At 45.6% G+C, this 15,980-nt stretch overlaps 1 protein-coding gene across 6 annotated transcripts in view; it reads right to left on the bottom strand.

The window, feature by feature from the left end:
* Positions 1–15,980, bottom strand: part of RARB (retinoic acid receptor beta) — a 319,793-nt gene that overhangs the window by 115,308 nt on the left and 188,505 nt on the right. The gene's annotated exons all lie outside the window — the stretch shown is intronic.

Consider the following 15,980-nt stretch of genomic DNA (forward strand, 5'->3'; position numbering starts at 1 on the left):
GAGGATAGCCAAGCTCATAACAACATTACTCAAAAAGTCCAAACAGTCCTTCAACTGCCCGTCTTCTCAAGTGTTTGTGGGGAAACGGTCCATTAAGGAAACTCTAGAATATATACACAGGGAAGAGAGTGAAAAAATGAAGCACGGTGCAGCACAGGCGTTCAGCTGGGGCAACCAGAGCAAGGCTGCGGGGCCACCTCGGAGACCTGCCCGGCAGCGAGCTGGGACAGCTTACGATGGCACGGAGGAGAAAGTCAGGTGAACAAGCACAAGCAACCCCTTACCACGGTTTCTGAGGAACAGCAGTACATAAGGGATGAACAGCAGGCTGTAGTAACACCAAATCCAGCAAGAATGAAGACCATCTATTACTTCATCAGCCACAGGCAAATGCACTCATTCGGAAAATATGCTGAGTTTTTCTGCAGTTGATAAATGCTCAGGGGAGCCTTTGTAGGAAAGGACGATCAGGGAAGAGGAGCTGGCAGAAGACGCAGAGAAGCACAACCAGCTCCAGCTAACGGAGAGGAAAATCACCACCGTGCCCCCTTCAGCTTCTCGGAGTAACCACACAGAGGCTGGAAGGGCTGCAAGGCGTCCGCAGAGATCAGCAGCCATCTCATGATGGGACCGACGTGCCCACAGCCCCTGGGATAACTCCTGGCAAGCTTTCAGAAGGGGGGGTTATTTGAGAGAAGCAGAAGCTCTCACGCTGGTGTCCGAGCAGCCCCTAACAGCACCGTGAAGAAGAACTGAAGCATCACAAGAGAGCGCTTGTCCTCTGTAACCCCAGCTACAGAAATTGAGGTGCTTTTTTTTTGGGCACGTGCCACGTGCAGCCAGGAGCTGCTGCAAGAGCAACCATGCTGAGGACATAAGGGGGACAGACCAAACCAGCAGTGCCGGCAGAGGTCCTGGAAAAAGAGAATAAAGTAACCAAAGGCAGTGCCAGGGGAAAGACAGAGCAAAGAAAGCCTTGAACAGGGAGCAGGGAAGCACAGGGAAATAGGGGGAAGCAGCAGAAGGCACATAGATGAGGAAGATGGCAGGGAAAGAGGTGGCAGGTCACAAAAATAGGTCCAGAACCCAAGGCCTGCCACGGCTCTCGCAGCAAATGCTGCGTGCTTGACAGTGCCGACCCCTCCTCGCATCCCCTCTACGCTCTGCCCAGCAGCCTGCAGAAGGCAGCCGCCGCCTCCGCGCCTCGGTGCCAGAGGGATGAGTGCGGAGCAGTTGTTTGGCAAGCGCCGAGGCTTCAAATTCCACATGGTTGGATGTGTTCCCCTAATAAGATATATTTATTAACACGGTGCTATTTTTAACCGTGATTTTCAGAAACTGTGTCATCCAGGAGGTGCGTTGTGGGGTGGAAGGGTGGAGAGGCAGAGGAGGGGAACGGAGGTCCTCTGAGAATTGCTTGCAGAGAAGAACCTGGTGAGAAATCAGCGCTGTGAGAGCCATACACACAGAGCAGGCACCGAAATCGTGGGTGCTGATGTTGATGAGGGTGCTGGTTATGAAGGCTTGTGCAGCAGGGCCACAGCTCTATCAGACACCAACCGGTCCCAAAACACATCTGGACCAAGCCCGAGCTCTGTGCCAAGTGAAGGCAAAAGCCAACGCTAAAATTACCACAAAGCTCGTCACAGTCAGCGAGTTAATGTTTGTGAAGTGCCACAGAAGCTTGACATTTTTCAGTCACCTAGTGATATTGTGGCACAAAAAAGAAAGTTAAACAAAGAGCTGCATTCACTTCGGCTCCATTAAAAACACAGGGAACAAAATCAGTTCCAGACATGTGGGGAGGAATCAAACATCACTAACAAGAACAGTAATGCCAGTTTTACTTTTCCAAGAGAAAGAAAAAAAACAACCATGAAGCAAAAACCAAAAAAATCACATGAACTATAGAAGATGTTTTCAACAATCTGAGTGCTATTTTAAAACCCAGAACAGATTTATTTAAAAAAACACAAAGCAATCTGGTTTACTGAATTTAAAGTTTACATCTTAAAGGTTGAAACTGTTTCAAAGATATTCTTGTCCTGTAAATGGTCAGTAATAACAGCCTACATAATGTGTACGGTATAATTAAGAAATATAGATAGCAGTAGCTTAACGAGCACATCCCATTTTCCCCTAAGGAAAAGCATTAAGGCTAGCAGATCCATCTGTGCTCTTCACACCTAGAATATCATCCTGGTGGCGCACCCTTCACGTGCCTCCCCCCTTACTATGGCACAGGAATAAATACTTCAGACCACAGAACAGATTAGATTTTTGGAAAAAAAACTCTTTACTATGAGGGTAGTGAGGCACTGGCACAGGCTGCCCACAGAAGCTGTGGATGCCCCATCCCTGGAGGTGTTCAAGGCCAGGCTGGATGGGGCTTTGGGCAACCTGGCGTGATGGGAGGTGTCCCTGCCCATGGCAGGGGGTTGGAACTGGGTGATCTTTAAGGTCCCTTCCAACCCAAAGCATTCTGTGATGCTGTGATGATTCTATGAAGAATCATTGGCCAATGCAAGAAAAGATCTTCATGCATTTATGTCATTTAACAAATACAAAAATAGGAGTTCATTAACATCTGATCTAGTAAAAAGGGATTCATACCTAGCTATCATATCCAATTATTTTGTCTTTCTCTGGCAGAGCTAGCTGAGACTGTTATCTGCTATAGGGTGGTCCTAGTGTCCTGTTGAACTGCTCAATCCCCTATTCTCTCCCACGCTCTGGAAAAGAGTGTTTTGCTCATACTTACAAAAAGTAGCAGTAATCAATCATACACCCAGAGCAGCTCTGTAATTCCTCCTTTTCTTTTACCTTCCAAGTAATTACTCACTTTCCTTCTCAGTGAAACCCATCTCTCATTCCTCTATGAGAAATGGCATCCTAAACTTCAAACACAACTGCCCATGTTTTTCTGGTACTCCCTAAAGCCGCCAGGACTTTTGAGGGCAGAGAACTTCCCAAGACAGCCTCTTGCCCAGATTTCATGGATCAAGCATTCCCAATACTTGTTCCTATCAAACTTACCATACAAGTGCTGTTCTGGCAGTATTTTTATGAGTAGTGCAGGAACAGATCTGGAAACAAACAAATCTTATCCTCAAGACCAGGATGTTATGGAAACAACATTCTGGTGGATATTCTCACCTGCATCGATTAAGATCCCTCAGCAACGGTATTTGCAAAAAATGCACAGTGATGCCTTTATCAAAATAAGGTAACATAAACATACTCTGATTCATAAGGAGGAAATGAATGATCAGTGTACGGACACATGGTTTAGGGTCATCTGCAAAACAAGAGGATATGTGCTGGAGACACTTTTGTTGGTAGGTGAAAAATTGTTAGTCACAAGAGGGGGAAAAAAAGCATCGCTGGATTTCCTCCCCTCCTAGCCATTGTTCTCCTTCCCTTTTTTATTTAGCATTTCTCTGATAAACTTTCCTATTTTATTTCTTCTAAAATCCAATTCCGGATGCTTTTTCTATGGATGGCTTGGGTTTGCGTAAGCTCCCCTATAGCAGCTGCAACCTTAATCTGGCTGCTCCCAGCTCGTCCTCCGAATGGCTTCAAACCAGCTCCACCCAGACTGCCTACAAAGGCTCTCGCGTAAGCACATTTGAAGCTAGGATTTTCACGATAAAAGCACATTCTTTTCTCTAGATATCTCTCTGCCACGGTAAGGCTTTGCCCGTGATTCTCCCCGGCTCAAAGCCAGGGTAAGGACAGTCTGACCTGCCCATTCTCTCTGGCAGGAATACATCTTGTCAGCCTGCTGTTTCCTACTGTAAAGGCAAAAAAACAAGCTATACGCTTTTTTTAAAGTGGATTTTGAAGTTTGCTGTTTCTGCCTTTCCAAGCTCCAAGGCCAACCAGCCCCCGAGACTTCTGCCCCTGGCCTTTATTCTTCATTACTGGAGACTAAGCCAGAAATGCTGTCCTCTCCAACCGCAAAACCAGGGGACCAGAACACGGCGAGGAATTTCTAGATGAGGATACTGCTCCGTACGGCATGTCTCCCCAGCAAGCAAAGACAGACACTGTATTACAGACTATTTCCAGGGAACAGTACGAAAACCTCTATTTTAAAGGGAGGGAGGATGCTGCTGGGAAGTATTTCGTATTTCCTTCTCATGTAAGAGATGTCCCATGCACTACTTTATCAGTCCATTTGGATCGTGAGGCTGCATTTCTCCTCTTTGTCCCAAGCCTCCAAAGGGTGCTCCCTTTAGCCCCTAGCTACTTTTCCACTTCTTTTCCATGAAGCTGGCACTCCTTATTAAACTTAGACAGCAGGGGAACACTCAGATCTCTAAGACTGATCCCTCCAATATTTCTGCCTTCTTCCTGCTTCTTTTTTTTTTTTTTTTTGGGGGGGGTGGGGGGGAATGGGCTACGGTTGTGCCAGGGGACGTTTAGGTTGGATATTAGGGAGAAGTTCTTTACTGAAAGGGTTGATAGACATTGGAACAGGCTGCCCAGGGAAGTGGTGGAGTCACCATCCCTGGAGGTCTTTAAAAGACATTTAGATGTAGAGCTTAGGGATATGGTTTAGTGGAGGACTTGTTAGTAAGGTCAGAGGTTGGACTCGGTGACCTTGGAGGTCCTCTTCCAACCTAGGTGATTCTGTGAGCTGCCAAAGTCTCCACTGAAAGAAATCTGACGGGCTGAGGAAAAGGGCTGGATATCACGTAAATGGATGGGTTGTCCATGATGATCATTCACAGCACTTGTTTCTGTGATGTTGAGGTAAACCCCGTGCCACAGGAGAAAGTACGGAACTCTGCAGTAGCTACTCCCTGCAGAATCAAAGTCTCACCGTGTTTGCACAGCACAGAAGGAGATGGTACAACTGTTTCAAGTCATTCACTGGCAGTTCTCATACAAAAAACACTTCTCAGCTCAAAGACAATCAAAAGAAATCTTTAGGATCATTTCCTTTGTACAAAGGATTTCTACACTTTTTGATTTTCTGCTTTCAGTTGTCTACGTGAAGAACAGGGTGGATAGAGGACTTTGTTCTGATAGACATTGCTTTCCTGCAGCACATGAACGTGAATCTCCATCCCTGCAAGGAAAACCACAGGGGCATCCACTGAGGGTGAGCGGCTCCTAAATTGCCCGGTCGAACTGACCCATCTTGGCACTGGAGACAGCACCATGAAGAAGCTCAGGGGTGTCTTGGTTGCATCATTCACACATCTCAGAGGGAACGGCTGCCACGAGGCAGTGGGAAAAAGGTGACATCTGGAGAAGACAAAGGAGAGCAGATGTCTCCCAGCAATGGGTTCAAAGCAGTGAGGCTGGACTACTGTTGGGAAGCACCTGGTTCTGCCTGAATTCAAGGATTGTACAGTTCTTGAAGATTTCAGAAGAGTTTAGCCCAAGCTCAAAGCAAGCAAGCTGAAAACCAGTTGGGTATCTGACTGCCACAGTCAGTAAGAAGAAACCAAAGTTTCAGCCTACCTCCTGCCTTAAGTAAACAAGGTGCATGTGTAGCCCTGTCAGAAACAAGTCAAGAAAAAGTCTCAACCAAAAGACACTAACTTGAAAGAGAAGTGGTTTTTGGGGGGTAACCTTGCAAAACAATCCATTTATTTCACAAAAAGGGGAAAGGAAAACCAATTCTGACATGAGCTTGCAGGTCTTCTTTAGTACTTGAACTTTCTAAATGTAGAAAAGGGTTTGCATAAGTAAGAAAAACATGCTGAGGATTTGATCTATATTCCAAGAGGTCTTTGCAGTCATATAAAATGACCCAGACTTATTACAGCTTCAAAAGACACACATAGTTAATACAGATTTTATCACATACCATAATAATGCACAGGCTAGCATTGCTTTTGCAAGTATTGGCCTAATGAAGAACATGTCAAGCCGTGTAAACCTTTACGTTCTTGGTTTCTCATCTAGACAGCTTTTAAACAAGGTCAAAAGCAAAGCTTTATGCTCATTTTATCTTATTTTTTTTTACTTTTAAACCTTTAGCAGAAGTAAGATTTGTTATTTTTTTGAGCGTTCATGGATCCTCCTTCATCTTAAGAAAGGAGAAACCGTCCCGTCATATTACATATGACATAATGGATTTCTGGAAGAATCTTTTGCTGATTAACCATGCAGTGAAATGAAACGCTTAATAGAAAACACTTGGCACGAGCTCCCTGATCAAAATGTCACCTTGAAAATGGCTCCAAGTCATTTGTCACTGTAAAGTTTACCCACGTTGCATAATGCTGGCATCCCATACTAACCAGCTGCAACTGCGACTAGGCAGCCGGGGGTGATAGGGAAATTACAGGTATTATCTTTCTGGCTATCCACAGATCATTAGCAGCCCCCATAGTTTGGCGTGATCTACAAAATACCATGTCAAAGGCAATCCTTGGGCGAGTGCTGCCTCTGACAGTGCCTTGCTATCTTTTGCCAAGGTTAAACGTGGGTCACTGTGCATGTAAACGTATGGAATCGTGCACGCGAGGCCAAACACGCACCGCTCAGAGTTTGACCTTCACAGGGTACGTTTTGGTTGTAGGATCTGGAAATTACTTGTAAAAAATGACATCCGAAGTGTGATTACGATTGAGGGGTTATAAACAGAACTAGGTATTTTTACTTGCTTTGCTGCTATAAAGATGCCTGGGCCCTGATATTTTAGAGAGATCAAGTTTCAAGCAAGAAATGACATCAACGTTAGTCGGCACAGTGCCCCCTCTGATTCCAGGCGAAATGAAGATCCTCAGACAGGCGACACAATGCCCTCATAAAGGGTAAAAGTCAAATCCTGCCCTTTTGAAGAAAAATGTTGGTAGCTCTCTGCCTGCTTTGAAAATTATCATACGCTCTCCATTGATATGGCTGAGAACAAACACAGTGTTTTACCCCTGCATGTCTTCGCTTATTATTTTTGTGTTATTCAGATTACTTCTGTGGTATGACGTGTTTAAAAATCTATTTGCTACCTCTGCCTTTTAGGAAATGATACAAATACCTGGAGTGCAGGAAACAGATTTTGCTAGAAATGCCACGGCCTGAATTTTTTATCCAGTATTTATAGCATATGTAACAGAAATCAATGCACCATAACCTCCCCTAACTCCTGTATGCTCATCATGCACGCAGAAATCCCAGCCCCTCCAGTAAAACAGTGAGTGCGGTGGTACCTGGCAGGCTGCATCCCGTCTGCATTCGTTCTGCAGGACTTCACACCTCCTTCCTTTCCGCCTTTGTTCTCTGTAGCCCATCTCTAGATGCCCACAATACCTCTCTGAAAGAAGTCACTCCAGGCTGTGTTTCTATTCACATGAGTGGCCTGGTTCCATAACCAGTATTACTTAGAATACTTCTTATTTTTAAGAGGGAGATTTTTATATCTGAAAACTGAGAACCTCTGGTGCTACGACATCTATCAAAATCCTTCCATTCTTCATATGTCACTGGATCTGTGGTTCGAGTTGGACCATTCAGACAGCACTTTATGGCACTTTATCCTACTTACGACACCAGGAAGGCCACAATGAACAGGGGGGGCTCTTGGTGACATGTGCTGACACGCAGTCTGTGAGTGATTTAATCAGGCCCGAGTGGTCTTTCTCTCTCTCCCTGAACAGCTTGTGGTATATAGGGGAAAAAAACAACAAATACTTCCATCATTACAGTACTCGCATTAACCTTTAGGTAATTGGCACCATAATTCAGGCCGTTCAGCTCAGAACAGCCACATGGAAACAAGAGGAGGAGGATACTAACGCATATGCCTGGATTTACCCACACATCACCGTGAAATGCAGGCGTGTGCCACGGACCAGTCATGCCTCTGGTGCCCACGCTGCGCCACACGGATGGGTAGGAGCATCCTCCACTCCTAGCAGCTCTGCTCGTGCTTCTGCACCGCATGCATGCCACTAGAGAACGAAGCAGCCCAAAGCTGTGGAGGGGCACAATCTCTCAGCAAAAATGTCCTTCATCTGCATGCAAAGGCACACACAGCTTACACACACCTTCGCCTATGCCACTTGGTTATTGGCAACGAACAGAGGGCATCTTCCCCTTCCATCTGCAAAATAGAAAGTCCTCAAAAATAAAAAACCAGCACACACCAAGGGCTTGCTCCTTTCCCTGAACCTCAAAGTCTTAAGAGAAGATAACGTGCACTTTTGTGTGTGCCATCACCCAATGCATGTGCAAAGCACTCATGGATTTGCAGGACCACCGAGGAGATGCCAGATAATAGGCTTCAATCAGTATCTTTGCAAAAAAATCACTTTACAAACGCCTGTCCACACAACACAAGAAGCTCCACCTTATGCCCCCGCAGCTGACTCTGGGAGGCTGCACTGGAACCTCATTCCTCTGCTAGCCAGGAAATCCCTGCTTTCATTTACAGGCTCTGTGTATTTTCTGACCTGCGCGTACCCAGTTGCTCTTGTGCAAGCGCTGTCCTCTGGGTTTAACTAATTCCTTTCGCCTCCAGCAGCCTTCCCCTCTGGTGTGCTTAGTGCGCGCTGTATCGCCGCTCAGCCTTCATTTTGCTAGACTAAACAAGCCAGGGCTCTTTCAGCCTCCCCTTCTCTGTCTGCTCCTCGCTGACACTCCTTCTCCTGTTGCACAATACACTTGCAAGCCTGTACCACATAAAATTCAGATTGCTCTGTTTTTAACATGTGGGAAGTGCTGAGCACTCATCAACTCCCATTTTTGATTTAAAAAACAAATAAATGAAATCACTACCTCTAGATCATGAATTTGTAAAACTCCGCTACCAAGTTACACACTTAAAATAACCTAACCCAGGGAAGATACACTATATCGAAAAATAAAATAAAATTGCTTCTATGGACCATTTGCTTTTACAGTGAAATGTAAAGCATTTGCTAGGCCAGAATAGGAGCTAATATTCAACACAAGCGTTTTGATTAAGGTTTCTGATTAAGACAATATGTTTTGCTGCACAATACAGCAAAATCAAATGTTCCTACTGCATTGCCTCTGTACAGCAAAACCCACCTAACAAATCCTGTGCAATCCATTGGTTTTATTTTGCGTATCTAGGTTGTCCATGGCACTGCCTGGATGTACAGAACTTTAAAAAAAATAGAAAGAAAAAAAGAAGAGATACAGAGTGTAGCTCACAACTTCATGTTTTCTGCTGTTGCCTCGAAATGCATATTAAGTTTAATGTGGAAAAGATGATCATACAGAACATAACTCACTTTCTGTCAGTTTTAGCAGCACTCTGGTCTACTTAAAGAGACAGCACACAGAGCCCTTAGGTGCAGCAGGGAATGAAATACGTACGATACCAACACATGCTCCACAAGTCGGAGTCCCTAAAGAAAAACCTCCTGCATTCCCCTGTAAGTCTATTTGAGCTGGTTTCCTTCCAAGAGATCACTCCTGGGAGAAGGGTAAGGCCACTCTCCTAGACTTCTCCCGAGCAGAAAAGGCAATGAAGTTGCCTGCAGGAGCTAGGAATTGCTTCTGTGGCCTGGAGCTGCTGTCATTTTGCCATCCATGGCATGTACCACAGCGTGCCACCTCTCACATGGATTCAGAGCGGTCCCTGGCTCTCAGGTACTGCTACCATTTCTTCCTCCTGTCTGTCTGGGAAGGCAGCCTGAAAGGAGAGGGGCTCCTCAGTGTGATTTGAGCCGTCTGACCTGCAGCAGGCACAAACACGCTTCCAGCCTCTCCCACCGAGGGACCCGAGGTCTCCATCAGTGACCAGCCACTTCTCTGCAATCGGAGGCACACATGGGGCTAACACCATCTCTGAGCGTGTTTGGACCCCAGCAATGACTCCATGTGACTGGCTTCATACATGAGCTATCCACAAGGGAGAATTGGTTCCCTGCTATCAGCTGCTCTTTGGCAAACACCTGAGTGTTCCCAGCAGTACAGACGAGGTTGGTGACCCCTCTGGATGTAGTTATTTCAATAGGTGCTGCAAGACACAGTTGATACAAACCTGCTTGTGTACACAAGCCCAGGGGCTGCAGGTGAATGCTGCCTGTGGACACACACACACAAACCTCCCTCCAGGACCAATGAACCCATCTGACAGCAAAAGCCAATCCTCCCAGTGCAGCTCAAACGCAAAGAAAATAAAAATCCCCTCTAGGTACAATTCACTCCATGTGCAGCTGATGTTGCACAATGTAACAGGACAACTTCATGGAAGGACAGGATGGTTGGGGTTGGAAGGGACCTTAAAGACCACCCAGTCCCAACCCCTGCCATGGGCAGGGACACCTCCCACCACACCAGGTTGCCCAAAGCCCCATCCAGCCTGGCCTTGAGCACCTCCAGGGATGGGGCATCCACAGCTTCTCTGGGCAGCCTGTGCCAGTGCCTCACCGCCCTCACAGTGAATGATTTCTTCCTCATATCCAATCTAGATCTACCCTCTTTCAGTTTACAATGGTTGCCCTTTGTCCTGTCACTATAGACCCTGGTAAAAAGTCTCTGCCTTTCTCATAAACCCCCTTTTTATATTCAAAGGCTGCCATAAGTTCTCCCTGGAGCCTTCTCTGCTCCGTGCTGCACACCCCCAGCTCCCTCAGCCTGTTGGTGCTCCAGCCCTCTCGTTTCCACGGCTCTCCTCTGGGCCTGCTCCATCAGCTCCATGTCTTCCTCACACTAGAGACCCCTTGAACTGCTCTGTTTCCTTGGCCTCACTGCCAGAAAAGCAACAAAACTCACATTTAGCTTTACATAGTGCTTTCTGTCCTATTTTTAACTCCCAAATAAATCCTGTTTGGAGAAGGCGTTTCGGGGACCTCAGTGACACGCAGCCTCTTCCCTGGCAAGCCCCAGCCACAGCAGTGTGTGGCTGCAGACATACCCCCAGAGGACGGTCTCAACAGGCTCTGTCCCTAACACACACACACTTTCCGATCCCAAAAGCAACACCAGCACAGGGAAAAATGATTCAACAAGGTAGGAGTTCCTCTACCTCCCTTGCTAGCTGAAGAGCACAAAGCAAAACCAAAAATACTGCAAGATGTTTGTTACCATTCCTCCTCAATCGCCGAAGGACTTTTTAACCTAAATTTTCCCAGTCAAGCTTTAACACCGCCGCAGTTGGTTACTCCAGTAGATATTTTCACGGCGTATCATTTCCTCTTTAAAAAACAAGCAAACAAAAAAACTGCCCAAGGAGTTCATCCTGAAAAAATAAACTTGGGTAATTCACACAGAGCCGACCGCGCTGTGAAAACATTCTTGTTCTGCTCAGGAATGCGGGGCTGCTTAACTCCATGCGTGCACGGCCTCCTGGAAAGGGCCCAGCCAGGTCCTGCACTCCTGCACAGAGGTGAGCGGCCAGTGAGCCTCCAACAAGGCCACACAGAAGCAGGACAGGAGGAGCGAGCTCCCACCTGCACCGCCACGCTGACATTTTAGCCATGCACACTGCATGGCACTGCTTTTACTTCTCTCAGCTGAACATGATGGGAAGCACTCAGATGTGATCTGACACACATGCAAATTTGCCAAATGCAAAGGCAGAAGGTGTGGTGATGGTGGAGGGTGACAATTTGGGAGATTTCTGCATTTAACTTACAAAATCTTGCTGGTCCTGCATCAGGGAACACGGAGGTGTGGAAGATCCGCTGCCTGACTTCGGCAAGCTCTGCCCAGGTCAGCAAGGCAGCTCCTCCCTGGCAGCCTGCCCCTCCTGGAGCAGGACAAGGGACCAGGATGGATGCCATCCTTTCCACAGGTGACCCTCAGAGGCACAAGAGTGGTGTTGGGGCAGGCAGCAGGACCGGGGCAGGCTCTGGCAGCAGAAGGTGTAGGGCAGCAAAATGCAGGAGGGAACTGACTTCACTGCAGCACCAGTTACAGGCAGAAAAAACAGCCCAGGAGGTGTCTGAGGGGTGCTGCAATCCAGGTGTTTTACAAATAACCTTTAATAATCTCTTCAGTGAGATTCTGGAAGATGTTGGCATAAAGCAGGCAACACTGTGCCCCCAAACACCTCCACGCCCTCTCAATGGTGCTATTCCGTTTTGTAAAGAAAGATGGTTTCTGTGTGTTGAGAGGAACAAAAATACCCTCAGATTAAGAAAATAACCTTCATATTTATATGTTACACACATACAGGTAGGTGTACACATGTATGCATACATGGTTTAAACAGAGGTTTAACACGGTCGCACGTGCACACATAAAACATGGAAGTTAAACACTTGGCTGGAATATTCCCTATCAGTGCAGACAGGCAAAAGCTTGTTTTGTAACTAAGTTTCTGTAAAGCACTGTGGAAATCTGTGGAAAAATCTTGCTCAATTTCAGAAAGTCTGACACACAAGTGTTGCATAAGAATCCACCATTTCTTAAACAGTCTTAAATTTAATGCAAGCGAAATGACGCTGCACTCACTTGTGTTTTATGCTGATTCTGGAGACATGGAAGTCTCTGCCTTGGCCTAGGTACTGTATCCAAGTTCAGACACACGAGGATGTTCCTCATCCTTTGAGGCATCGTGGGGCCCCCAAATTTCTCTTGAATCAGAAAGGGCTATTTTATTTTCTTATATTGATAGCACTTTTTCTCTATACTCAACCAGAAGAGGAAACCTAGAACACGTTCAACTGAAATTATTAAAGTATCTGTAGAGGCTTACAGACACTTTAATTTATTCTGCACGCACCTACCAGGATTTCTAAGACACACACCAAGAAGCACAAAGACAGCAGACAGAAGAGAAGCTGAACGTAGTAGCCTGAGCACCTAGAAGCTGTGTGCCTAGCCCCGAGCTAGCCAGCCAAAGCTCGCAAACATCAAGCAGGTTCTTGGTCTCTTGGTCTCATCCTGCCCAGACATGCATTAAAACTAGATCAAGCCAGGCCCCCTGGAAGTGCTCATTTATCTGCCTACAAACGAGACTTACATTAACAAGCTGGTGTTTGCCTTTTCGAGCTCTACAACTAGGGGAGATAAATCCAAGGTGCAGGAAAGGCCCTTTTCCCCCACCAAGACACGCCTGAGGGTCACCCTGTCCTCCTGCAGCGCAATGCCCACAGCTCCCGGGGAATCTCTTGGCCCATCTCCTGCTCCCGAAATGCCAGAGCCAAGGCCTGGATATGCATCAGATGTGCACCATTAGCACTGACGTTTCCTGCATTTACAGCGCATAAACCCCTTCCTCAAACAGCTCTCGCTATTCGCAGCCATTTGGCTCGCGCCCAGTGATGTGGCCCCGTGTGAAAGAAACCCCTTCTTCTCCGGCCCCAACAATGTGCCCGTTTGTGAGCGAAGGACTGCTTTCCCCCACGGAGCCGGTCAGCAGTGATATTTTATTTAAAATTTTTGTGGATGCTTACGGGCTGAAGTAACTCGCGATGTGAAAACCAGATGTCCGAGGCAGAGGAAAGATTCAAAGGGCTTTCAGGGATGGAGTGAGCCATAACTCATCTTCAGAGCCCCAGCTAGTCCTACCTGTCCTACGAGCCTCCCCATGGCAGGTCTTGCCGATGGGCAAGGCTCTAAGAGTTTGCATGGGACAAAAATAGAGAATTAACAGTAACAGGTAAGAGCAGCTACTTGAGGTTTATCTCTTAAACCATCTATCTTGCCATCATTATGAAGACAAGGACATTTTGATGGCATGGTTAAGAAAAAAGTAGCATCCTCCAAACCCTACTGCACCCAGGCAGCAAAACAGCCCCGCAGCCACTGCCACAATTTGTGCCTCCATCAGAACTGCAGCCACAGCTGGTTTGGGATTTTGTGTGTGTGCTGCTATGACTGATCTGCTTATAAAACTGACTGAGGTGTAAGAAATGAGAAAGTTGAAACGGCTCAGCTATAAAACAGCATCCAATTACATGTCAAAGCCAGCCTGAATGTTTTGGGGTGCGTAAAAATTTTGAGTATGTGCTTCTGCAGCTAAAGGTGTTTTGGCTTTGCCAAAGTAATTCTGAAGTATTTTGAAAGCCTCCCTGCACGGCTGCCAATGGATGGGCTTACTCACAGAAAAAGCTGGTAATAAATGGCAAAATAGCATCAAACTCCTTCCCACTTGAAAATGACAGTGAAATCTTGTTTAAATGGAGAATTTGTCTGCAACTACTGCAACAGAATTCTTGTGTTTTGATCACATGTATTTTAATACTTGGGGCCATAAATACATCAACAGGAGTTCCTCACTCACCTTTACCATGGGTACAATGAATGGCATGTATGCCTTTAGTTCCTTTCTTTCAGATTTATCCAAGCGCTATTAAGAAAATGAATGCAGAGTTATTTCAGGATAACATCCCCAAAATGTACCTTTTTTTTCCTCTCTCCAATGCATAACAAAATGTGATTTTTACTACAAATTATTATAAGCAAACTGCTGGAAGCTAGTCTTATAATCTGCCGTCTTGTTTTGACTGTAGGAAAATGTGTTGTCATCTCTGTGAAAGTACTTGGATATACAACCACCTATGTTCCTTTAACAGTTTCCTTTGAATATGTTTGTAAAAACAGAGTATGTCTTCATTTTTTTTTGGCTATTTTTAGTTTTGTTTCCTCATTTTTAGAGACGTGCTTTAATCAGATAAAATTTCAAGTATTCTGTCCATGTTACAACTCCCATTAATTTCCTCTCTTGACTAATAAAGCCGTCTTCCTTTTCAAGGTCAAAGAGTTGAAGAGTTGAGGGTAGACCCCGGGAAGTCAAGAGTTTAAGTCAGGACACTGCAGGCTGTGAGCGTCCAGAAGCGAGTGGGCAAGCACAACACCCACTCCCAGCAGTGCTCCCAGTGGGATCGCTCCTTATGACGTCCATCCATCTTCCTGACATTTAGTAGGAGATGACACTACTAAACCTGGACGTCAACAGTAGCAAGGTGCATGCATATAATTTATACCGGCCTTCAAATGGGATAAAAATGAAGAGCTGAAAAATTTATCTTACAGGTACAGGCAGCTTGTGGTAATAAGGACCAGCAAGGATGCACTTCGGTGTGAGCCTGCGCAAATTGCAGCCCCGTGACGTTCCTTCCCACCTTTAGCAGTGCTCTGTGAGCCCCTCCAAATTTATCTTCAGATGCATGCATACTGTTAAATTTAACCCCACTAAATAAGGCTGCACAAAAACCAGACCCGCTTCCCTCGGCAGCCTCCCAGAGACGTGGCAGCGCTCTGTATTTCCCTGTGAGGAGGGCCCGTCTTTAATAAGAGCTTCATCCGATCACTGTCATTGTTCTAGATAATGGATTACCTACACATACATTTTCAAGTGTAATGACACTCTTGCTTATTAAAGACCTCTCAGCTGAAGGGGCAGAATATTATGAACTGGCCAATCCATTCATTTCCTTGAATATGTTATTCAGTATTTTATGCTAAAGCAGCAATACACCATCCATTTTAGTACAATGATCCTTATGTTCAATAAAACTGAAGTGCTGGATCATAAATCATTATAGTCATTTATTTTACATTAGACACATTAGCCACTATATTCCATAATCTATTACAATAAGGTGGATTTAAATGTACCCCAAGGAACTGCAATAATAACTTGAGAACCAAATATAGCAATTATGGATAAAATATGCTTAACCTAAAACTGCACTAGCTGCATAGACTGCTGTGAACTTTAAATAAAATTTAGGGAGGATGATAACTGTCCTGGAATAAACAAGCAACAGAGGAAAATGAGAGGCTCCTCTCTGTACTTCAGATTACTTAATGTGCCCTGCTTAAGGGGGTGGGGGTGCTATGCTTATAAGCCAGTGGCTATTAAAATATTATTATTCCATTATTACTGGTTATATTATCTTCCTATCATGTGAAAATTTCCTATACTTTCCTGGTGCTTACACCCTACTTACATTTTTAAATAGTGCTCTGCATGGCTGGCTGCCTGGCTAGCCTGTTTGGATCCCTAAGTGTTCTCCAGAATCCCTCCGTGTTTTTTTTTTATTATTTTTTTTTTTTTTTTTCTTTTTTCCCTGTGAACTTTCCACAACACATCC

The sequence above is a fragment of the Anas platyrhynchos genome, chromosome 2 (assembly GCF_047663525.1).
Source record: "Anas platyrhynchos isolate ZD024472 breed Pekin duck chromosome 2, IASCAAS_PekinDuck_T2T, whole genome shotgun sequence".
In the NCBI taxonomy this organism is placed as follows: domain Eukaryota; kingdom Metazoa; phylum Chordata; class Aves; order Anseriformes; family Anatidae; genus Anas; species Anas platyrhynchos.